The sequence below is a fragment of the Chlorocebus sabaeus genome, chromosome X (assembly GCF_047675955.1).
Source record: "Chlorocebus sabaeus isolate Y175 chromosome X, mChlSab1.0.hap1, whole genome shotgun sequence".
Taxonomy (NCBI): Eukaryota; Metazoa; Chordata; class Mammalia; order Primates; family Cercopithecidae; genus Chlorocebus; species Chlorocebus sabaeus.
The window spans coordinates 93,163,276-93,186,084 of NC_132933.1; positions in this window are offsets into that span (position 1 = coordinate 93,163,276).

Below are 22,809 nucleotides of genomic sequence, written 5' to 3' on the forward strand. Positions count from 1 at the left end.
GACAAACTGCTCTGTGTTCTGTTAATTCATCTCACAGGGTTGCATCTTTCCATTCAAGAAGCCATTCGCTAAGGGTGTTCTTGTGGAATACGCAAAGAGATATTTGGAAGACTATAGAGGGCTACAGTGAAAGAGGAAATATCTTCCGTTCAAAACTGGAAAGAAGCTTTCTGAGAAACTGCTCTGTGTTCTGTTAATTCATCTCACAGAGTTACATCTTTCCCTTCAAGAAGCCTTTCGCTAAGGCTGTTCTTGTTGAACTGGCAAAGGGATATTTGGAAGCCCATAGAGGGCTACGGTGAAAAACGAAATATCTTCCGTTCAAAACTGGAAAGAAGCTTTCTGAGAAACTGCTCTGTGTTCTGTTAATTCATCTAACAGAGTTACATCTTTCCCTTCAAGAAGCCTTTCGCTAAGGCTGTTCTTGTGGAATTGGCAAAGTGATATTTGGAAGCCCATAGAGGGCTATGGTGAAAAAGGAAATGTCTTCCGTTCAAAACTGGAAAGAAGCTTTCTGAGAAACTGCTCTGTGTTCTGTTAATTCAACTCACAGAGATACATCTTTACCTTCAAGGAGCCTTTCGCTAAGGCTGTTGTTGTGGAATTGCAAAGTGATATTTGGAAGTCCATGAAGGGCTACTGTGAAAAAGGAAATATCTTGCGTTCAGTATTGGAAAGAAGCTTTCTGAGAAACTGCTCTGTGTTCTGTTAATTCATCTCACAGAGTTACATCTTTCCCTTCAAAAGCCTTTCGCTAAGGCTGTTCTTGTGGAATTGGCAAAGTGATATTTGGAAGCCCATAGAGGGCTATGGTGAAAAAGGAAATATCTTCCGTTCAAAACTGGAAAGAAGCTTTCTGAGAAACTGCTCTGTGTTCTGTTAATTCATCTCACAGAGTTACATCTTTCCCTTCAAGAAGCCTTTCGCTAAGGCTGTTCTTGTGGAATTGGCAAAGTGATATTTCAAAGCCCATTGAGGGCTATGGTGAAAAAGGAATTATCTTCCGTTCAAAACTGGAAAGAAGCTTTCTGAGAAACTGCTCTGTGTTCTGTTAATTCATCTCAAAGAGTTACATCTTTCCCTTCAAGAAGCCTTTCGCTAAGGCTGTTCTTGTGGAATTGGCAAAGGGGTATTTGGAAGCCCATAGAGGGCTATGGTGAAAAAGGAATTATCTTCCGTTCAAAACTGGAAAGAAGCTTTCTGAGAAACTGCTCTGTGTTCTGTTAATTCATCTCACAGAGTTACATCTTTCCCTTCAAGAAGCCTTTCGCTAAGGCTGTTCTTGTGGAATTGGTAAAGTGATATTTGGAAGCCCATAGAGGGCTATGGTGAAAAACGAAATATCTTCCATTCAAAACTGGAAAGAAGCTTTCTGATAAACTACTCTGTGTTCTGTTAATTCAACTCACAGAGTTACATCTTTCCCTTCAAGAAGCCTTTCGCTAAGGGTGTTCTTGGTGAATTGGCAAAGTGATATTTGGAAGTCCATGGAGGGCTACTGTGAAAAAGGAAATATCTTGCGTTCAATATTTGAAAGAAGCTTTCTGAGAAACTGCTCTGTGTTCTGTTAATTCATCTCACAAAGTTACATCTTTCCCTTCAAGAAACCTTTCGCTAAGTCTGTTCTTGTGGAATTGGCAAAGTGATATTTGGAAGCCCATAGAGGGCTATGGTGAAAAAGGAAATATCTTCCGTTCAAAACTGGAAAAAAGCTTTCTGAGAAACTGCACTGTGTTCTGTTAATTCATCTCACAGAGTTACATCTTTCCCTTCAAGAAGCCTTTCGCTAAGGCTGTTCTTGTGGAATTGGCAAAGTGATATTTCGAAGCCCATTGAGGGCTACGGTGAAAAAGGAAGTATCTTCCGTTCAAAACTGGAAAGAAGCTTTCTGAGAAACTGCTCTGTGTTCTGTTAATTCATCTCACAGAGTTACATCTTTCCCTTCAAGAAGCCTTTCGCTAAGGCTGTTCTTGTGGAATTGGCAAAATGATATTTGGAAGACCATAGAGGGCTATGGTGAAAAAGGAAATATCTTCCGTTCAAAACTGGAAAGAAGCTTTCTGAGAAACTGCTCTGTGTTCTGTTAATTTATCTCAAAGAGTTACATCTTTCCCTTCAAGAAGCCTTTCGCTATGGCTGTTCTTGTGGAATTGGCAAAGGGATATTTGGAAGCCCATAGAGGGCTATGTTGAAAAAGGAAATATCTTCCGTTCAAAACTGGAAAGAAGCTTTCTGAGAAACTGCTCTGTGTTCTGTTAATTCATCTCATAGAGTTACATCTTTCCCTTCAAGAAGCCTTTCGCTAAGGCTGTTCTTGTGGAATTGGTAAAGTGATATTTGGAAGCCCATAGAGGGCTATGGTGAAAAACGAAATATCTTCCATTCAAAACTCTAAAGAATCTTTCTGATAAACTACTCTGTGTTCTGTTAATTCAACTCACAGAGTTACATCTTTCCCTTCAAGAAGCCTTTCGCTAAGGGTGTTCTTGGTGAATTGGCAAAGTGATATTTGGAAGTCCATGGAGGGCTACTGTGAAAAAGGAAATATCTTGCGTTCAATATTTGAAAGAAGCTTTCTGAGAAACTGCTCTGTGTTCTGTTAATTCATCTCACAGAGTTACATCTTTCCCTTCAAGAAGCCTTTCGCTAAGGCTGTTCTTGTGGAATTGGTAAAGTGATATTTGGAAGCCCATAGAGGGCTATGGTGAAAAACGAAATATCTTCCATTCAAAACTGGAAAGAAGCTTTCTGATAAACTACTCTGTGTTCTGTTAATTCAACTCACAGAGTTACATCTTTCCCTTCAAGAAGCCTTTCGCTAAGGGTGTTCTTGGTGAATTGGCAAAGTGATATTTGGAAGTCCATGGAGGGCTACTGTGAAAAAGGAAATATCTTGCGTTCAATATTTGAAAGAAGCTTTCTGAGAAACTGCTCTTTGTTCTGTTAATTCATCTCACAAAGTTACATCTTTCCCTTCAAGAAACCTTTCGCTAAGTCTGTTCTTGTGGAATTGGCAAAGTGATATTTGGAAGCCCATAGAGGGCTATGGTGAAAAAGGAAATATCTTCCGTTCAAAACTGGAAAGAAGCTTTCTGAGAAACTGCACTGTGTTCTGTTAATTCATCTCACAGAGTTACATCTTTCCCTTCAAGAAGCCTTTCGCTAAGGCTGTTCTTGTGGAATTGGCAAAGTGATATTTCGAAGCCCATTGAGGGCTATGATGAAAAAGGAAGTATCTTCCGTTCAAAACTGGAAAGAAGCTTTCTGAGAAACTGCTCTGTGTTCTGTTAATTCATCTCAGAGAGTTACATCTTTCCCTTCAAGAAGCCTTTCGCTAAGGCTGTTCTTGTGGAATTGGCAAAGTGGTATTTGGAAGCCCAAAGAGGGCTATCGTGAAAAAGAAAATATCTTCCGTTCAAAACTGGAAAGAAGCTTTCTGAGAAACTGATCTGTGTTCTGATAATTCATCTCTCAGAGTTATATCTTTCCCTTCAAGAAGACTTTCGCTATGGCTGTTCTTGTGGAATTGTCAAAGTGATATTTGGAAGCCCATAGAGGGCTACGGTGAAAAACGAAATATCTTATGTTCAAAACTGGAAAGAAGCTTTCTGAGAAACTGCTCTGTGTTCTGTTAATTCATCTCACAGAGTTACATCTTTCCCTACAAGAAGCCTTTCGCTAAGGCTGTTCTTGTGGAATTGGCAAAGTGATATTTGGAGGACCATAGAGTGCTAGGTGAAAAAGGAAATATCTTCCGTTCAAAACTGGAAAGAAGCTTTCTGAGAAACTGCTATGTGTTCTGTTAATTCATCTCACAGAGTTACATCTTTCCCTTCAAGAAGCCTTTCGCTAAGGCTGTTCTTGTGGAATTGGTAAAGTGATATTTGGAAGCCCATAGAGGGCTATGGTGAAAAACGAAATATCTTCCATTCAAAACTCCAAAGAAGCTTTCTGATAAACTACTCTGTGTTCTGTTAATTCAACTCACAGAGTTACATCTTTCCCTTCAAGAAGCCTTTCGCTAAGGGTGTTCTTGGTGAATTGGCAAAGTGATATTTGGAAGTCCATGGAGGGCTACTGTGAAAAAGGAAATATCTTGCGTTCAATATTTGAAAGAAGCTTTCTGAGAAACTGCTCTGTGTTCTGTTAATTCATCTCACAGAGTTACATCTTTCCCTTCAAGAAGCCTTTCGCTAAGGCTGTTCTTGTGGAATTGGTAAAGTGATATTTGGAAGCCCATAGAGGGCTATGGTGAAAAACGAAATATCTTCCATTCAAAACTGGAAAGAAGCTTTCTGATAAACTACTCTGTGTTCTGTTAATTCAACTCACAGAGTTACATCTTTCCCTTCAAGAAGCCTTTCGCTAAGGGTGTTCTTGGTGAATTGGCAAAGTGATATTTGGAAGTCCATGGAGGGCTACTGTGAAAAAGGAAATATCTTGCGTTCAATATTTGAAAGAAGCTTTCTGAGAAACTGCTCTGTGTTCTGTTAATTCATCTCACAGAGTTACATCTTTCCCTTCAAGAAGCCTTTCGCTAAGGCTGTTCTTGTGGATTTGGCAAAGGGATATTTGGAAGCCCATCGAGGGCTATGGTGAAAAACGAAATATCTTCCGTTCAAAACTGGAAAGAAGCTTTCTGAGAAACTGCTCTGTGTTCTGTTAATTCATCTCACAGAGTTACATCTTTCCGTTCAAGAAGCCTATCGCTAAGGCTGTTCTTGTGGAATTGGAAAAGTGATATTTCGAAGCCCATTGAGGGCTATGGTGAAAAAGGAAGTATCTTCCGTTCAAAACTGGAAAGAAGCTTTCTGAGAAACTGCTCTGTGTTCTGTTAATTCATCTCAAAGGGTTACATCTTTCCTTTCAAGAAGCCTTTTGCTAAGGCTGTTTTGTTGAATTGGCAAAGGGGTATTTGGAAGCCCATAGAGGGCTATGTTGAAAAAGGAATTATCTTCCGTTCAAAACTGGAAAGAAGCTTTCTGAGAAACTGCTCTGTGTTCTGTTAATTCATCTCACAGAGTTACATCTTTCCCTTCAAGAAGCCTTTCGCTAAGGCTGTTCTTGTGGAGTTGGCAAAGTGATATTTGGAAGCCCATAGAGTAATATGGTGAAAAAGGAAATATCTTCCATTCAAAACTGGCAAGAAGCTTTCTGAGAAACTGCTCTGTGTTCTGTTAATTCATCTCACAGAGTTACATCTTTCCCTTCAAGAAGCCTTTCGCTAAGGCTGTTGTTGTGGAATTGGCAAAGGGATATTTGGAAGCCCATAGAGGGCTATGGTGAAAAAGGAAATATCTTCCGTTCAAAACTGGAAAGAAGCTATCTGAGAAACTGCTCTGTGTTCTGTTAATTCATCTCACAGAGTTACATCTTTCCCTTCAAGAAGCCTTTCGCTAAGGTTGTTCTTGTGGAATTGGCAAAGTGATATTTGGAAGCCCATAGAGGGCTATGGTGAAAAAGGAAATATCTTCCGTCCAAAACTGGAAAGAAGCTTTCTGAGAAACTGCTCTGTGTTCTGTTAATTCATCTCACAGAGTTGCATCTTTCCATTCAAGAAGCCATTCTCTAAGGGTGTTCTTGTGGAATACGCAAAGTGATATTTGGAAGCCTATAGAGGGCTCCGATGAAATAGGAAATATCTTCCGTTCAAAACTGGAAAGAAGCTTTCTGAGAAACTGCTCTGTGTTCTGTTAATCATCTCACAGAGTTACATCTTTCCCTTCAAGAAGCCTTTCGCTAAGGCTGTTCTTGTGGAATTGGCAAAGTGGTATTTGGAAGCCCAAAGAGGGCTATGGTGAAAAAGAAAATATCTTCCGTTCAAAACTGGAAAGAAGCTTTCTGAGAAACTGATCTGTGTTCTGATAATTCATCTCTCAGAGTTATATCTTTCCCTTCAAGAAGACTTTCGCTATGGCTGTTCTTGTGGAATTGGCAAAGTGATATTTGGAAGCCCATAGAGGGCTATGGTGAAAAAGGAAATATCTTCCGTTCAAAACTGGAAAGAAGCTTTCTGAGAAACTGCTCTGTGTTCTGTTAATTCATCTCACAGATTTACATCTTTCCCTTCAAGAAGCCTTTCGCTAAGGCTGTTCTTGTTGAACTGGCAAAGGGATATTTGGAAGCCCATAGAGGGCTACGGTGAAAAACGAAATATCTTATGTTCAAAACTGGAAAGAAGCTTTCTGAGAAACTGCTCTGTGTTCTGTTAATTCATCTCACAGAGTTACATCTTTCCCTACAAGAAGCCTTTCGCTAAGGCTGTTCTTGTGTAATTGGCAAAGTGATATTTGGAGGACCATAGAGTGCTAGGTGAAAAATTAAATATCTTCCGTTCAAAACTGGAAAGAAGCTTTCTGAGAAACTGCTCTGTGTTCTGTTAATTCATCTCACAGAGTTACATCTTTCCTTCAAGAAGCCTTTCGCTAAGGCTGTTCTTGTGGAATTGGCAAAGGGATATTTGGAAGCCCATAGAGGGCTATGGTAAAAAAGGAAATATCTTCCGTTCAAAACTGGAAAGAAGCTTTCTGAGAAACTGCTCTGTCTTCTGTTAATTCATCTCACCGAGTAACATGTTTGCCTTCAAGAAGCCTTTCGCTAAGGCTGTTTTGTTGAATTGGCAATGGGGTATTTGGAAGCCCATAGAGGGCTATGGTGAAAAAGGAAATATCTTCCGTTCAAAACTGGAAAGAAGCTTTCTGAGAAACTGCTCTGTGTTCTGTTAATTCATCTCAGAGTTACATCTTTCCCTTCAAGAAGCCTTTCGCTAAGGCTGTTCTTGTGGAATTGGCAAAGTGATATTTCGAAGCCCTTTGAGGGCTATGGTGAAAAAGGAATTATCTTCCGTTCAAAACTGGAAAGAAGCTTTCTGAGAAACTGCTCTGTGTTCTGCTAATTCATCTCACAGAGTTACATCTTTCCATTCAAGAAGCCTTTCGCTAAGGTTGTTCTTGTGGAATTGGCAAAGTGATATTTGGAAGCCCATAGAGGGCTATGGTGAAAAAGGAAATATGTTCCGTCCAAAACTGGAAAGAAGCTTTCTGACAAACTGCTCTGTGTTCTGTTAATTCATCTCACAGGGTTGCATCTTTCCATTCAAGAAGCCATTCGCTAAGGGTGTTCTTGTGGAATACGCAAAGAGATATTTGGAAGACTATAGAGGGCTACAGTGAAAGAGGAAATATCTTCCGTTCAAAACTGGAAAGAAGCTTTCTGAGAAACTGCTCTGTGTTCTGTTAATTCATCTCACAGAGTTACATCTTTCCCTTCAAGAAGCCTTTCGCTAAGGCTGTTCTTGTTGAACTGGCAAAGGGATATTTGGAAGCCCATAGAGGGCTACGGTGAAAAACGAAATATCTTCCGTTCAAAACTGGAAAGAAGCTTTCTGAGAAACTGCTCTGTGTTCTGTTAATTCATCTAACAGAGTTACATCTTTCCCTTCAAGAAGCCTTTCGCTAAGGCTGTTCTTGTGGAATTGGCAAAGTGATATTTGGAAGCCCATAGAGGGCTATGGTGAAAAAGGAAATGTCTTCCGTTCAAAACTGGAAAGAAGCTTTCTGAGAAACTGCTCTGTGTTCTGTTAATTCAACTCACAGAGATACATCTTTACCTTCAAGGAGCCTTTCGCTAAGGCTGTTGTTGTGGAATTGCAAAGTGATATTTGGAAGTCCATGAAGGGCTACTGTGAAAAAGGAAATATCTTGCGTTCAGTATTGGAAAGAAGCTTTCTGAGAAACTGCTCTGTGTTCTGTTAATTCATCTCACAGAGTTACATCTTTCCCTTCAAAAGCCTTTCGCTAAGGCTGTTCTTGTGGAATTGGCAAAGTGATATTTGGAAGCCCATAGAGGGCTATGGTGAAAAAGGAAATATCTTCCGTTCAAAACTGGAAAGAAGCTTTCTGAGAAACTGCTCTGTGTTCTGTTAATTCATCTCACAGAGTTACATCTTTCCCTTCAAGAAGCCTTTCGCTAAGGCTGTTCTTGTGGAATTGGCAAAGTGATATTTCAAAGCCCATTGAGGGCTATGGTGAAAAAGGAATTATCTTCCGTTCAAAACTGGAAAGAAGCTTTCTGAGAAACTGCTCTGTGTTCTGTTAATTCATCTCAAAGAGTTACATCTTTCCCTTCAAGAAGCCTTTCGCTAAGGCTGTTCTTGTGGAATTGGCAAAGGGGTATTTGGAAGCCCATAGAGGGCTATGGTGAAAAAGGAATTATCTTCCGTTCAAAACTGGAAAGAAGCTTTCTGAGAAACTGCTCTGTGTTCTGTTAATTCATCTCACAGAGTTACATCTTTCCCTTCAAGAAGCCTTTCGCTAAGGCTGTTCTTGTGGAATTGGTAAAGTGATATTTGGAAGCCCATAGAGGGCTATGGTGAAAAACGAAATATCTTCCATTCAAAACTGGAAAGAAGCTTTCTGATAAACTACTCTGTGTTCTGTTAATTCAACTCACAGAGTTACATCTTTCCCTTCAAGAAGCCTTTCGCTAAGGGTGTTCTTGGTGAATTGGCAAAGTGATATTTGGAAGTCCATGGAGGGCTACTGTGAAAAAGGAAATATCTTGCGTTCAAAACTGGAAAGAAGCTTTCTGAGAAACTGCTCTGTGTTCTGTCAATTCATCTCTCAGAGTTATATCTTTCCCTTCAAGAAGCCTTTCGCTAAGGCTGTTCTTGTGGAATTGGCAAAGTGATATTTGGAAGCCCATAGAGGGCTATGTTGAAAAAGGAAATATCTTCGGTTCAAAACTGGAGAGAAGCTTTCTGAGAAACTGCTCTGTGTTCTGTTAATTCATCTCACAGAGTTACATCTTTCCCTTCAAGAAGCCTTTCTCTAATGCTGTTGTTGTTGCACTGGCAAAGGGATATTTGGAAGCCCATAGAGGGCTACGGTGAAAAAGGAAATATCTTCCGTTCAAAACTGGAAAGAAGCTTTCTGAGAAACTGCTCTGTGTTCTGTTAATTCATCTCACAGGGTTGCATCTTTCCATTCAAGAAGCCATTCGCTAAGGGTGTTCTTGTGGAATACGCAAAGAGATATTTGGAAGGCTATAGAGGGCTACGGTGAAAGAGGAAATATCTTCGGTTCAAAACTGGAAAGAAGCTTTCTGAGAAACTGCTCTGTGTTCTGTTAATTCATCTCACAGAGTTACATCTTTCCCTTCAAGAAGCCTTTCGCTAAGGCTGTTCTTGTGGAGTTGGCAAAGTGGTATTTGGAAGCCCAAAGAGGGCTATAGTGAAAAAGTAAATATCTTCCGTTCAAAACTGGAAAGAAGCTTTCTGAGAAACTGCTCTGTGTTCTGTTAATTCATCTCACAGAGTTACATCTTTCCCTTCAAGAAGCCTTTCGCTAAGGCTGTTCTTGTGGAATTGGCAAAGTGATATTTGGAAGCCCATAGAGGGCTACGGTGAAAAAGGAAATATCTTCCGTTCAAAACTGGAAAGAAGCTTTCTGAGAAACTGCTCTGTGTTCTGTCAATTCATCTCTCAGAGTTATATCTTTCCCTTCAAGAAGCCTTTCGCTAAGGCTGTTCTTGTGGAATTGGCAACGTGATATTTGGAAGCCCATAGAGGGCTATGGTGAAAAAGGAAATATCTTCCGTTCAAAACTGGAGAGAAGCTTTCTGAGAAACTGCTCTGTGTTCTGTTAATTCATCTCACAGAGTTACATCTTTCCCTTCAAGAAGCCTTTCGCTAAGGCTGTTCTTGTTGAACTGGCAAAGGGATATTTGGAAGCCCATAGAGGGCTACGGTGAAAAACGAAATATCTTCCGTTCAAAACTGGAAAGAAGCTTTCTGATAAACTACTCTGTGTTCTGTTAATTCAACTCACAGAGTTACATCTTTCCCTTCAAGAAGCCTTTCGCTAAGGGTGTTCTTGGTGAATTGGCAAAGTGATATTTGGAAGTCCATGGAGGGCTACTGTGAAAAAGGAAATATCTTGCGTTCAATATTTGAAAGAAGCTTTCTGAGAAACTGCTCTGTGTTCTGTTAATTCATCTCACAAAGTTACATCTTTCCCTTCAAGAAACCTTTCGCTAAGTCTGTTCTTGTGGAATTGGCAAAGTGATATTTGGAAGCCCATAGAGGGCTATGGTGAAAAAGGAAATATCTTCCGTTCAAAACTGGAAAGAAGCTTTCTGAGAAACTGCACTGTGTTCTGTTAATTCATCTCACAGAGTTACATCTTTCCCTTCAAGAAGCCTTTCGCTAAGGCTGTTCTTGTGGAATTGGCAAAGTGATATTTCGAAGCCCATTGAGGGCTACGGTGAAAAAGGAAGTATCTTCCGTTCAAAACTGGAAAGAAGCTTTCTGAGAAACTGCTCTGTGTTCTGTTAATTCATCTCACAGAGTTACATCTTTCCCTTCAAGAAGCCTTTCGCTAAGGCTGTTCTTGTGGAATTGGCAAAATGATATTTGGAAGACCATAGAGGGCTATGGTGAAAAAGGAAATATCTTCCGTTCAAAACTGGAAAGAAGCTTTCTGAGAAACTGCTCTGTGTTCTGTTAATTTATCTCAAAGAGTTACATCTTTCCCTTCAAGAAGCCTTTCGCTATGGCTGTTCTTGTGGAATTGGCAAAGGGATATTTGGAAGCCCATAGAGGGCTATGTTGAAAAAGGAAATATCTTCCGTTCAAAACTGGAAAGAAGCTTTCTGAGAAACTGCTCTGTGTTCTGTTAATTCATCTCATAGAGTTACATCTTTCCCTTCAAGAAGCCTTTCGCTAAGGCTGTTCTTGTGGAATTGGTAAAGTGATATTTGGAAGCCCATAGAGGGCTATGGTGAAAAACGAAATATCTTCCATTCAAAACTCTAAAGAATCTTTCTGATAAACTACTCTGTGTTCTGTTAATTCAACTCACAGAGTTACATCTTTCCCTTCAAGAAGCCTTTCGCTAAGGGTGTTCTTGGTGAATTGGCAAAGTGATATTTGGAAGTCCATGGAGGGCTACTGTGAAAAAGGAAATATCTTGCGTTCAATATTTGAAAGAAGCTTTCTGAGAAACTGCTCTGTGTTCTGTTAATTCATCTCACAGAGTTACATCTTTCCCTTCAAGAAGCCTTTCGCTAAGGCTGTTCTTGTGGAATTGGTAAAGTGATATTTGGAAGCCCATAGAGGGCTATGGTGAAAAACGAAATATCTTCCATTCAAAACTGGAAAGAAGCTTTCTGATAAACTACTCTGTGTTCTGTTAATTCAACTCACAGAGTTACATCTTTCCCTTCAAGAAGCCTTTCGCTAAGGGTGTTCTTGGTGAATTGGCAAAGTGATATTTGGAAGTCCATGGAGGGCTACTGTGAAAAAGGAAATATCTTGCGTTCAATATTTGAAAGAAGCTTTCTGAGAAACTGCTCTTTGTTCTGTTAATTCATCTCACAAAGTTACATCTTTCCCTTCAAGAAACCTTTCGCTAAGTCTGTTCTTGTGGAATTGGCAAAGTGATATTGGGAAGCCCATAGAGGGCTATGGTGAAAAAGGAAATATCTTCCGTTCAAAACTGGAAAGAAGCTTTCTGAGAAACTGCTCTGTGTTCTGTTAATTCATCTCAGAGAGTTACATCTTTCCCTTCAAGAAGCCTTTCGCTAAGGCTGTTCTTGTGGAATTGGCAAAGTGGTATTTGGAAGCCCAAAGAGGGCTATCGTGAAAAAGAAAATATCTTCCGTTCAAAACTGGAAAGAAGCTTTCTGAGAAACTGATCTGTGTTCTGATAATTCATCTCTCAGAGTTATATCTTTCCCTTCAAGAAGACTTTCGCTATGGCTGTTCTTGTGGAATTGTCAAAGTGATATTTGGAAGCCCATAGAGGGCTACGGTGAAAAACGAAATCTCTTATGTTCAAAACTGGAAAGAAGCTTTCTGAGAAACTGCTCTGTGTTCTGTTAATTCATCTCACAGAGTTACATCTTTCCCTACAAGAAGCCTTTCGCTAAGGCTGTTCTTGTGTAATTGGCAAAGTGATATTTGGAGGACCATAGAGTGCTAGGTGAAAAAGGAAATATCTTCCGTTCAAAACTGGAAAGAAGCTTTCTGAGAAACTGCTCTGTGTTCTGTTAATTCATCTCACAGAGTTACATATTTCCCTTCAAGAAGCCTTTCGCTAAGGCTGTTCTTGTGGAATTGGCAAAGGGATATTTGGAAGCCCATAGAGGGCTATGGTAAAAAAGGAAATATCTTCCGTTCAAAACTGGAAAGAAGCTTTCTGAGAAACTGCTCTGTCTTCTGTTAATTCATCTCACGGAGTAACATCTTTGCCTTCAAGAAGCCTTTCGCTAAGGCTGTTTTGTTGAATTGGCAATGGGGTATTTGGAAGCCCATAGAGGGCTATGGTGAAAAAGGAATTATCTTCCGTTCAAAACTGGAAAGAAGCTTTCTGAGAAACTGCTCTGTGTTCTGCTAATTCATCTCACGGAGTTACATCTTTCCATTCAAGAAGCCTTTCGCTAAGGCTGTTCTTGTGGAATTGGCAAAGGGATATTTGGAAGCCCATAGAGGGCTATGGTGAAAAAGGAAATATGTTCCGTCCAAAACTGGAAAGAAGCTTTCTGACAAACTGCTCTGTGTTCTGTTAATTCATCTCACAGGGTTGCATCTTTCCATTCAAGAAGCCATTCGCTAAGGGTGTTCTTGTGGAATACGCAAAGAGATATTTGGAAGACTATAGAGGGCTACAGTGAAAGAGGAAATATCTTCCGTTCAAAACTGGAAAGAAGCTTTCTGAGAAACTGCTCTGTGTTCTGTTAATTCATCTCACAGAGTTACATCTTTCCCTTCAAGAAGCCTTTCGCTAAGGCTGTTCTTGTTGAACTGGCAAAGGGATATTTGGAAGCCCATAGAGGGCTACGGTGAAAAACGAAATATCTTCCGTTCAAAACTGGAAAGAAGCTTTCTGAGAAACTGCTCTGTGTTCTGTTAATTCATCTAACAGAGTTACATCTTTCCCTTCAAGAAGCCTTTCGCTAAGGCTGTTCTTGTGGAATTGGCAAAGTGATATTTGGAAGCCCATAGAGGGCTATGGTGAAAAAGGAAATGTCTTCCGTTCAAAACTGGAAAGAAGCTTTCTGAGAAACTGCTCTGTGTTCTGTTAATTCAACTCACAGAGATACATCTTTACCTTCAAGGAGCCTTTCGCTAAGGCTGTTGTTGTGGAATTGCAAAGTGATATTTGGAAGTCCATGAAGGGCTACTGTGAAAAAGGAAATATCTTGCGTTCAGTATTGGAAAGAAGCTTTCTGAGAAACTGCTCTGTGTTCTGTTAATTCATCTCACAGAGTTACATCTTTCCCTTCAAGAAGCCTTTCGCTAAGGCTGTTCTTGTGGAATTGGCAAAGTGATATTTGGAAGCCCATAGAGGGCTATGGTGAAAAAGGAAATATCTTCCGTTCAAAACTGGAAAGAAGCTTTCTGAGAAACTGCTCTGTGTTCTGTTAATTCATCTCACAGAGTTACATCTTTCCCTTCAAGAAGCCTTTCGCTAAGGCTGTTCTTGTGGAATTGGCAAAGTGATATTTCAAAGCCCATTGAGGGCTATGGTGAAAAAGGAATTATCTTCCGTTCAAAACTGGAAAGAAGCTTTCTGAGAAACTGCTCTGTGTTCTGTTAATTCATCTCAAAGAGTTACATCTTTCCCTTCAAGAAGCCTTTCGCTAAGGCTGTTCTTGTGGAATTGGCAAAGGGGTATTTGGAAGCCCATAGAGGGCTATGGTGAAAAAGGAATTATCTTCCGTTCAAAACTGGAAAGAAGCTTTCTGAGAAACTGCTCTGTGTTCTGTTAATTCATCTCACAGAGTTACATCTTTCCCTTCAAGAAGCCTTTTGCTAAGGCTGTTCTTGTGGAATTGGTAAAGTGATATTTGGAAGCCCATAGAGGGCTACGGTGAAAAACGAAATATCTTCCATTCAAAACTGGAAAGAAGCTTTCTGATAAACTACTCTGTGTTCTGTTAATTCAACTCACAGAGTTACATCTTTCCCTTCAAGAAGCCTTTCGCTAAGGGTGTTCTTGGTGAATTGGCAAAGTGATATTTGGAAGTCCATGGAGGGCTACTGTGAAAAAGGAAATATCTTGCGTTCAAAACTGGAAAGAAGCTTTCTGAGAAACTGCTCTGTGTTCTGTCAATTCATCTCTCAGAGTTATATCTTTCCCTTCAAGAAGCCTTTCGCTAAGGCTGTTCTTGTGGAATTGGCAAAGTGATATTTCGAAGCCCATTGAGGGCTATGATGAAAAAGGAAGTATCTTCCGTTCAAAACTGGAAAGAAGCTTTCTGAGAAACTGCTCTGTGTTCTGTTAATTCATCTCAGAGAGTTACATCTTTCCCTTCAAGAAGCCTTTCGCTAAGGCTGTTCTTGTGGAATTGGCAAAGTGGTATTTGGAAGCCCAAAGAGGGCTATCGTGAAAAAGAAAATATCTTCCGTTCAAAACTGGAAAGAAGCTTTCTGAGAAACTGATCTGTGTTCTGATAATTCATCTCTCAGAGTTATATCTTTCCCTTCAAGAAGACTTTCGCTATGGCTGTTCTTGTGGAATTGTCAAAGTGATATTTGGAAGCCCATAGAGGGCTACGGTGAAAAACGAAATATCTTATGTTCAAAACTGGAAAGAAGCTTTCTGAGAAACTGCTCTGTGTTCTGTTAATTCATCTCACAGAGTTACATCTTTCCCTACAAGAAGCCTTTCGCTAAGGCTGTTCTTGTGTAATTGGCAAAGTGATATTTGGAGGACCATAGAGTGCTAGGTGAAAAAGGAAATATCTTCCGTTCAAAACTGGAAAGAAGCTTTCTGAGAAACTGCTCTGTGTTCTGTTAATTCATCTCACAGAGTTACATATTTCCCTTCAAGAAGCCTTTCGCTAAGGCTGTTCTTGTGGAATTGGCAAAGGGATATTTGGAAGCCCATAGAGGGCTATGGTAAAAAAGGAAATATCTTCCGTTCAAAACTGGAAAGAAGCTTTCTGAGAAACTGCTCTGTCTTCTGTTAATTCATCTCACGGAGTAACATCTTTGCCTTCAAGAAGCCTTTCGCTAAGGCTGTTTTGTTGAATTGGCAATGGGGTATTTGGAAGCCCATAGAGGGCTATGGTGAAAAAGGAATTATCTTCCGTTCAAAACTGGAAAGAAGCTTTCTGAGAAACTGCTCTGTGTTCTGCTAATTCATCTCACGGAGTTACATCTTTCCATTCAAGAAGCCTTTCGCTAAGGCTGTTCTTGTGGAATTGGCAAAGGGATATTTGGAAGCCCATAGAGGGCTATGGTGAAAAAGGAAATATGTTCCGTCCAAAACTGGAAAGAAGCTTTCTGACAAACTGCTCTGTGTTCTGTTAATTCATCTCACAGGGTTGCATCTTTCCATTCAAGAAGCCATTCGCTAAGGGTGTTCTTGTGGAATACGCAAAGAGATATTTGGAAGACTATAGAGGGCTACAGTGAAAGAGGAAATATCTTCCGTTCAAAACTGGAAAGAAGCTTTCTGAGAAACTGCTCTGTGTTCTGTTAATTCATCTCACAGAGTTACATCTTTCCCTTCAAGAAGCCTTTCGCTAAGGCTGTTCTTGTTGAACTGGCAAAGGGATATTTGGAAGCCCATAGAGGGCTACGGTGAAAAACGAAATATCTTCCGTTCAAAACTGGAAAGAAGCTTTCTGAGAAACTGCTCTGTGTTCTGTTAATTCATCTAACAGAGTTACATCTTTCCCTTCAAGAAGCCTTTCGCTAAGGCTGTTCTTGTGGAATTGGCAAAGTGATATTTGGAAGCCCATAGAGGGCTATGGTGAAAAAGGAAATGTCTTCCGTTCAAAACTGGAAAGAAGCTTTCTGAGAAACTGCTCTGTGTTCTGTTAATTCAACTCACAGAGATACATCTTTACCTTCAAGGAGCCTTTCGCTAAGGCTGTTGTTGTGGAATTGCAAAGTGATATTTGGAAGTCCATGAAGGGCTACTGTGAAAAAGGAAATATCTTGCGTTCAGTATTGGAAAGAAGCTTTCTGAGAAACTGCTCTGTGTTCTGTTAATTCATCTCACAGAGTTACATCTTTCCCTTCAAGAAGCCTTTCGCTAAGGCTGTTCTTGTGGAATTGGCAAAGTGATATTTGGAAGCCCATAGAGGGCTATGGTGAAAAAGGAAATATCTTCCGTTCAAAACTGGAAAGAAGCTTTCTGAGAAACTGCTCTGTGTTCTGTTAATTCATCTCACAGAGTTACATCTTTCCCTTCAAGAAGCCTTTCGCTAAGGCTGTTCTTGTGGAATTGGCAAAGTGATATTTCAAAGCCCATTGAGGGCTATGGTGAAAAAGGAATTATCTTCCGTTCAAAACTGGAAAGAAGCTTTCTGAGAAACTGCTCTGTGTTCTGTTAATTCATCTCAAAGAGTTACATCTTTCCCTTCAAGAAGCCTTTCGCTAAGGCTGTTCTTGTGGAATTGGCAAAGGGGTATTTGGAAGCCCATAGAGGGCTATGGTGAAAAAGGAATTATCTTCCGTTCAAAACTGGAAAGAAGCTTTCTGAGAAACTGCTCTGTGTTCTGTTAATTCATCTCACAGAGTTACATCTTTCCCTTCAAGAAGCCTTTTGCTAAGGCTGTTCTTGTGGAATTGGTAAAGTGATATTTGGAAGCCCATAGAGGGCTACGGTGAAAAACGAAATATCTTCCATTCAAAACTGGAAAGAAGCTTTCTGATAAACTACTCTGTGTTCTGTTAATTCAACTCACAGAGTTACATCTTTCCCTTCAAGAAGCCTTTCGCTAAGGGTGTTCTTGGTGAATTGGCAAAGTGATATTTGGAAGTCCATGGAGGGCTACTGTGAAAAAGGAAATATCTTGCGTTCAAAACTGGAAAGAAGCTTTCTGAGAAACTGCTCTGTGTTCTGTCAATTCATCTCTCAGAGTTATATCTTTCCCTTCAAGAAGCCTTTCGCTAAGGCTGTTCTTGTGGAATTGGCAAAGTGATATTTGGAAGCCCATAGAGGGCTATGTTGAAAAAGGAAATATCTTCGGTTCAAAACTGGAGAGAAGCTTTCTGAGAAACTGCTCTGTGTTCTGTTAATTCATCTCACAGAGTTACATCTTTCCCTTCAAGAAGCCTTTCTCTAATGCTGTTGTTGTTGCACTGGCAAAGGGATATTTGGAAGCCCATAGAGGGCTACGGTGAAAAACGAAATATCTTCCGTTCAAAACTGGAAAGAAGCTTTCTGAGAAACTGCTCTGTGTTCTGTTAATTCATCTCACAGGGTTGCATCTTTCCATTCAAGAAGCCATTCGCTAAGGGTGTTCTTGTGGAATACGCAAAGAGATATTTGGAAGGCTATAGAGGGCTACGGGGAAAGAGGAAATATCTTCGGTTCAAAACTGGAAAGAAGCTTTCTGAGAAACTGCTCTGTGTTCTGTTAATTCATCTCACAGAGTTACATCTTTCTCTTCATGAAGCCTTTCGCTAAGGCTGTTCTTGTGGAATTGGCAAAGTGGTATTTGGAAGCCCAAAGAGGGCTATAGTGAAAAAGTAAATATCTTCCGTTCAAAACTGGAAAGAAGCTTTCTGAGAAACTGCTCTGTGTTCTGTTAATTCATCTCACAGAGTTACATCTTTCCCTTCAAGAAGCCTTTCGCTAAGGCTGTTCTTGTGGAATTGGCAAAGTGATATTTGGAAGCCCATAGAGGGCTACGGTTAAAAAGGAAATATCTTCCGTTCAAAACTGGAAAGAATCTTTCTGAGAAACTGCTCTGTGTTCTGTCAATTCATCTCTCAGAGTTATATCTTTCCCTTCAAGAAGCCTTTCGCTAAGGCTGTTCTTGTGGAATTGGCAACGTGATATTTGGAAGCCCATAGAGGGCTATGGTGAAAAAGGAAATATCTTCCGTTCAAAACTGGAGAGAAGCTTTCTGAGAAACTGCTCTGTGTTCTGTTAATTCATCTCACAGAGTTACATCTTTCCCTTCAAGAAGCCTTTCGCTAAGGCTGTTCTTGTTGAACTGGCAAAGGGATATTTGGAAGCCCATAGAGGACTACGGTGAAAAACGAAATATCTTCCGTTCAAAACTGGAAAGAAGCTTTCTGAGAAACTGCTCTGTGTTCTGTTAATTCATCTAACAGAGTTACATCTTTCCCTTCAAGAAGCCTTTCGCTAAGGCTGTTCTTGTGGAATTGGCAAAGTGATATTTGGAAGACCATAGAGGGCTATGGTGAAAAAGGAAATATCTTCCGTTCAAAACTGGAAAGAAGCTTTCTGAGAAACTGCTCTGTGTTCTGTTAATTCATCTCACAGAGTTACATCTTTCCCTTCAAGAAGCCTTTCGCTAAGGCTGTTCTTGTGGAATTGGCAAAGGGATATTTGGAATCCCATAGAGGGCTATGGTGAAAAAGGAAATATCTTCCGTTCAAAACTGGAAAGAAGCTTTCTGAGAAACTGCTCTGTGTTCTGTTAATTCATCTCACAGAGTTACATCTTTCCCTTCAAGAAGACTTTCGCTAAGGCTGTTCTTGTGGAATTGGTAAAGTGATATTTGGAAGCCCATAGAGGGCTAAGTTGAAAAAGGAAATATCTTCCGTTCAAAACTGGAGAGAAGCTTTCTGAGAAACTGCTCTGTGTTCTGTTAATTCATCTCACAGAGTTACATCTTTCCCTTCAAGAAGCCTTTCGCTAAGGCTGTTCTTGTGGAATTGGTAAAGTGATATTTGGAAGCCCATAGAGGGCTATGGTGAAAAACGAAATATCTTCCATTCAAAACTGGAAAGAAGCTTTCTGATAAACTACTCTGTGTTCTGTTAATTCAACTCACAGAGTTACATCTTTCCCTTCAAGAAGCCTTTCGCTAAGGGTGTTCTTGGTGAATTGGCAAAGTGATATTTGGAAGTCCATGGAGGGCTACTGTGAAAAAGGAAATATCTTGCGTTCAATATTTGAAAGAAGCTTTCTGAGAAACTGCTCTGTGTTCTGTTAATTCATCTCACAAAGTTACATCTTTCCCTTCAAGAAACCTTTCGCTAAGTCTGTTCTTGTGGAATTGGCAAAGTGATATTTGGAAGCCCATAGAGGCCTATGGTGAAAAAGGAAATATCTTCCGTTCAAAACTGGAAAGAAGCTTTCTGAGAAACTGCACTGTGTTCTGTTAATTCATCTCACAGAGTTACATCTTTCCCTTCAAGAAGCCTTTCGCTAAGGCTGTTCTTGTGGAATTGGCAAAGTGATATTTCGAAGCCCATTGAGGGCTACGGTGAAAAAGGAAGTATCTTCCGTTCAAAACTTGAAAGAAGCTTTCTGAGAAACTGCTCTGTGTTCTGTTAATTCATCTCACAGAGTTACATCTTTCCCTTCAAGAAGCCTTTCGCTAAGGCTGTTCTTGTGGAATTGGCAAAATGATATTTGGAAGACCATAGAGGGCTATGGTGAAAAAGGAAATATCTTCCGTTCAAAACTGGAAAGAAGCTTTCTGAGAAACTGCTCTGTGTTCTGTTAATTTATCTCCAGAGTTACATCTTTCCCTTCAAGAAGCCTTTCGCTATGGCTGTTCTTGTGGAATTGGCAAAGGGATATTTGGAAGCCCATAGAGGGCTATGTTGAAAAAGGAAATATCTTCCGTTCACAACTGGAAAGAAGCTTTCTGAGAAACTGCTCTGTGTTCTGTTAATTCATCTCACAGAGTTACATCTTTCCCTTCAAGAAGCCTTTCGCTAAGGTTGTTCTTGTGGAATTGGCAAAGTGATATTTGGAATCCCATAGAGGGCTATGGTGAAAAAGGAAATATCTTCCGTTCAAAACTGGAAAGAAGCTTTCTGAGAAACTGCTCTGTGTTTTGTTAATTCATCTCACAGAGTTACATCTTTCCCTTCAAGAAGCCTTTCGCTAAGGCTGTTCTTGTGGAATTGGTAAAGTGATATTTGGAAGCCCATAGAGGGCTATGGTGAAAAACGAAATATCTTCCATTCAAAACTCTAAAGAAGCTTTCTGATAAAATACTCTGTGTTCTGTTAATTCAACTCACAGAGTTACATCTTTCCCTTCAAGAAGCCTTTCGCTAAGGGTGTTCTTGGTGAATTGGCAAAGTGATATTTGGAAGTCCATGGAGGGCTACTGTGAAAAAGGAAATATCTTGCGTTCAATATTTGAAAGAAGCTTTCTGAGAAACTGCTCTGTGTTCTGTTAATTCATCTCACAGAGTTACATCTTTCCCTTCAAGAAGCCTTTCGCTAAGGCTGTTCTTGTGGAATTGGTAAAGTGATATTTGGAAGCCCATAGAGGGCTATGGTGAAAAACGAAATATCTTCCATTCAAAACTGGAAAGAAGCTGTCTGATAAACTTCTCTGTGTTCTGTTAATTCAACTCACAGAGTTACATCTTTCCCTTCAAGAAGCCTTTCGCTAAGGGTGTTCTTGGTGAATTGGCAAAGTGATATTTGGAAGTCCATGGAGGGCTACTGTGAAAAAGGAAATATCTTGCGTTCAATATTTGAAAGAAGCTTTCTGAGAAACTGCTCTGTGTTCTGTTAATTCATCTCACAAAGTTACATCTTTCCCTTCAAGAAACCTTTCGCTAAGTCTGTTCTTGTGGAATTGGCAAAGTGATATTTGGAAGCCCATAGAGGGCTATGGTGAAAAAGGAAATATCTTGCGTTCAAAACTGGAAAGAAGCTTTCTGAGAAACTGCACTGTGTTCTGTTAATTCATCTCACAGAGTTACATCTTTCCCTTCAAGAAGCCTTTCGCTAAGGCTGTTCTTGTGGAATTGGCAAAGTGATATTTCGAAGCCCATTGAGGGCTATGATGAAAAAGGAAGTATCTTCCGTTCAAAACTGGAAAGAAGCTTTCTGAGAAACTGCTCTGTGTTCTGTTAATTCATCTCAGAGAGTTACATCTTTCCCTTCAAGAAGCCTTTCGCTAAGGCTGTTCTTGTGGAGTTGGCAAAGGGATATTTGGAAGCCCATAGAGGGCTATGCTGAAAAACGAAATATCTTCCGTTCAAAACTGGAAAGAAGCTTTCTGAGAAACTGCTCTGTGTTCTGTTAATTCATCTCACAGAGTTACATCTTTCCGTTCAAGAAGCCTATCGCTAAGGCTGTTCTTGTGGAATTGGAAAAGTGATATTTCGAAGCCCATTGAGGGCTATGGTGAAAAAGGAAGTATCTTCCGTTCAAAACTGGAAAGAAGCTTTCTGAGAAACTGCTCTGTGTTCTGTTAATTCATCTCAAAGGGTTACATCTTTCCTTTCAAGAAGCCTTTTGCTAAGGCTGTTTTGTTGAATTGGCAAAGGGGTATTTGGAAGCCCATAGAGGGCTATGTTGAAAAAGGAATTATCTTCCGTTCAAAACTGGAAAGAAGGTTTCTGAGAAACTGCTCTGTGTTCTGTTAATTCATCTCACAGAGTTACATCTTTCCCTTCAAGAAGCCTTTCGCTAAGGCTGTTCTTGTGGAGTTGGCAAAGTGATATTTGGAAGCCCATAGAGTAATATGGTGAAAAAGGAAATATCTTCCATTCAAAACTGGCAAGAAGCTTTCTGAGAAACTGCTCTGTGTTCTGTTAATTCATCTCACAGAGTTACATCTTTCCCTTCAAGAAGCCTTTCGCTAAGGCTGTTGTTGTGGAATTGGCAAAGGGATATTTGGAAGCCCATAGAGGGCTATGGTGAAAAAGGAAATATCTTCCGTTCAAAACTGGAAAGAAGCTATCTGAGAAACTGCTCTGTGTTCTGTTAATTCATCTCACAGAGTGACATCTTTCCCTTCAAGAAGCCTTTCGCTAAGGTTGTTCTTGTGGAATTGGCAAAGTGATATTTGGAAGCCCATAGAGGGCTATGGTGAAAAAGGAAATATCTTCCGTCCAAAACTGGAAAGAAGCTTTCTGAGAAACTGCTCTGTGTTCTGTTAATTCATCTCACAGAGTTGCATCTTTCCATTCAAGAAGCCATTCGCTAAGGGTGTTCTTGTGGAATACGCAAAGTGATATTTGGAAGCCTATAGAGGGCTACGGTGAAATAGGAAATATCTTCCGTTCAAAACTGGAAAGAAGCTTTCTGAGAAACTGCTCTGTGTTCTGTTAATCATCTCACAGAGTTACATCTTTCCCTTCAAGAAGCCTTTCGCTAAGGCTGTTCTTGTGGAATTGGCAAAGTGGTATTTGGAAGCCCAAAGAGGGCTATGGTGAAAAAGAAAATATCTTCCGTTCAAAACTGGAAAGAAGCTTTCTGAGAAACTGATCTGTGTTCTGATAATTCATCTCTCAGAGTTATATCTTTCCCTTCAAGAAGACTTTCGCTATGGCTGTTCTTGTGGAATTGGCAAAGTGATATTTGGAAGCCCATAGAGGGCTATGGTGAAAAAGGAAATATCTTCCGTTCAAAACTGGAAAGAAGCTTTCTGAGAAACTGCTCTGTGTTCTGTTAATTCATCTCACAGAGTTACATCTTTCCCTTCAAGAAGCCTTTCGCTAAGGCTGTTCTTGTTGAACTGGCAAAGGGATATTTGGAAGCCCATGGAGGGCTACGGTGAAAAACGAAATATCTTATGTTCAAAACTGGAAAGAAGCTTTCTGAGAAACTGCTCTGTGTTCTGTTAATTCATCTCACAGAGTTACATCTTTCCCTACAAGAAGCCTTTCGCTAAGGCTGTTCTTGTGTAATTGGCAAAGTGATATTTGGAGGACCATAGAGTGCTAGGTGAAAAAGGAAATATCTTCCGTTCAAAACTGGAAAGAAGCTTTCTGAGAAACTGCTCTGTGTTCTGTTAATTCATCTCACAGAGTTACATCTTTCCCTTCAAGAAGCCTTTCGCTAAGGCTGTTCTTGTGGAATTGGCAAAGGGATATTTGGAAGCCCATAGAGGGCTATGG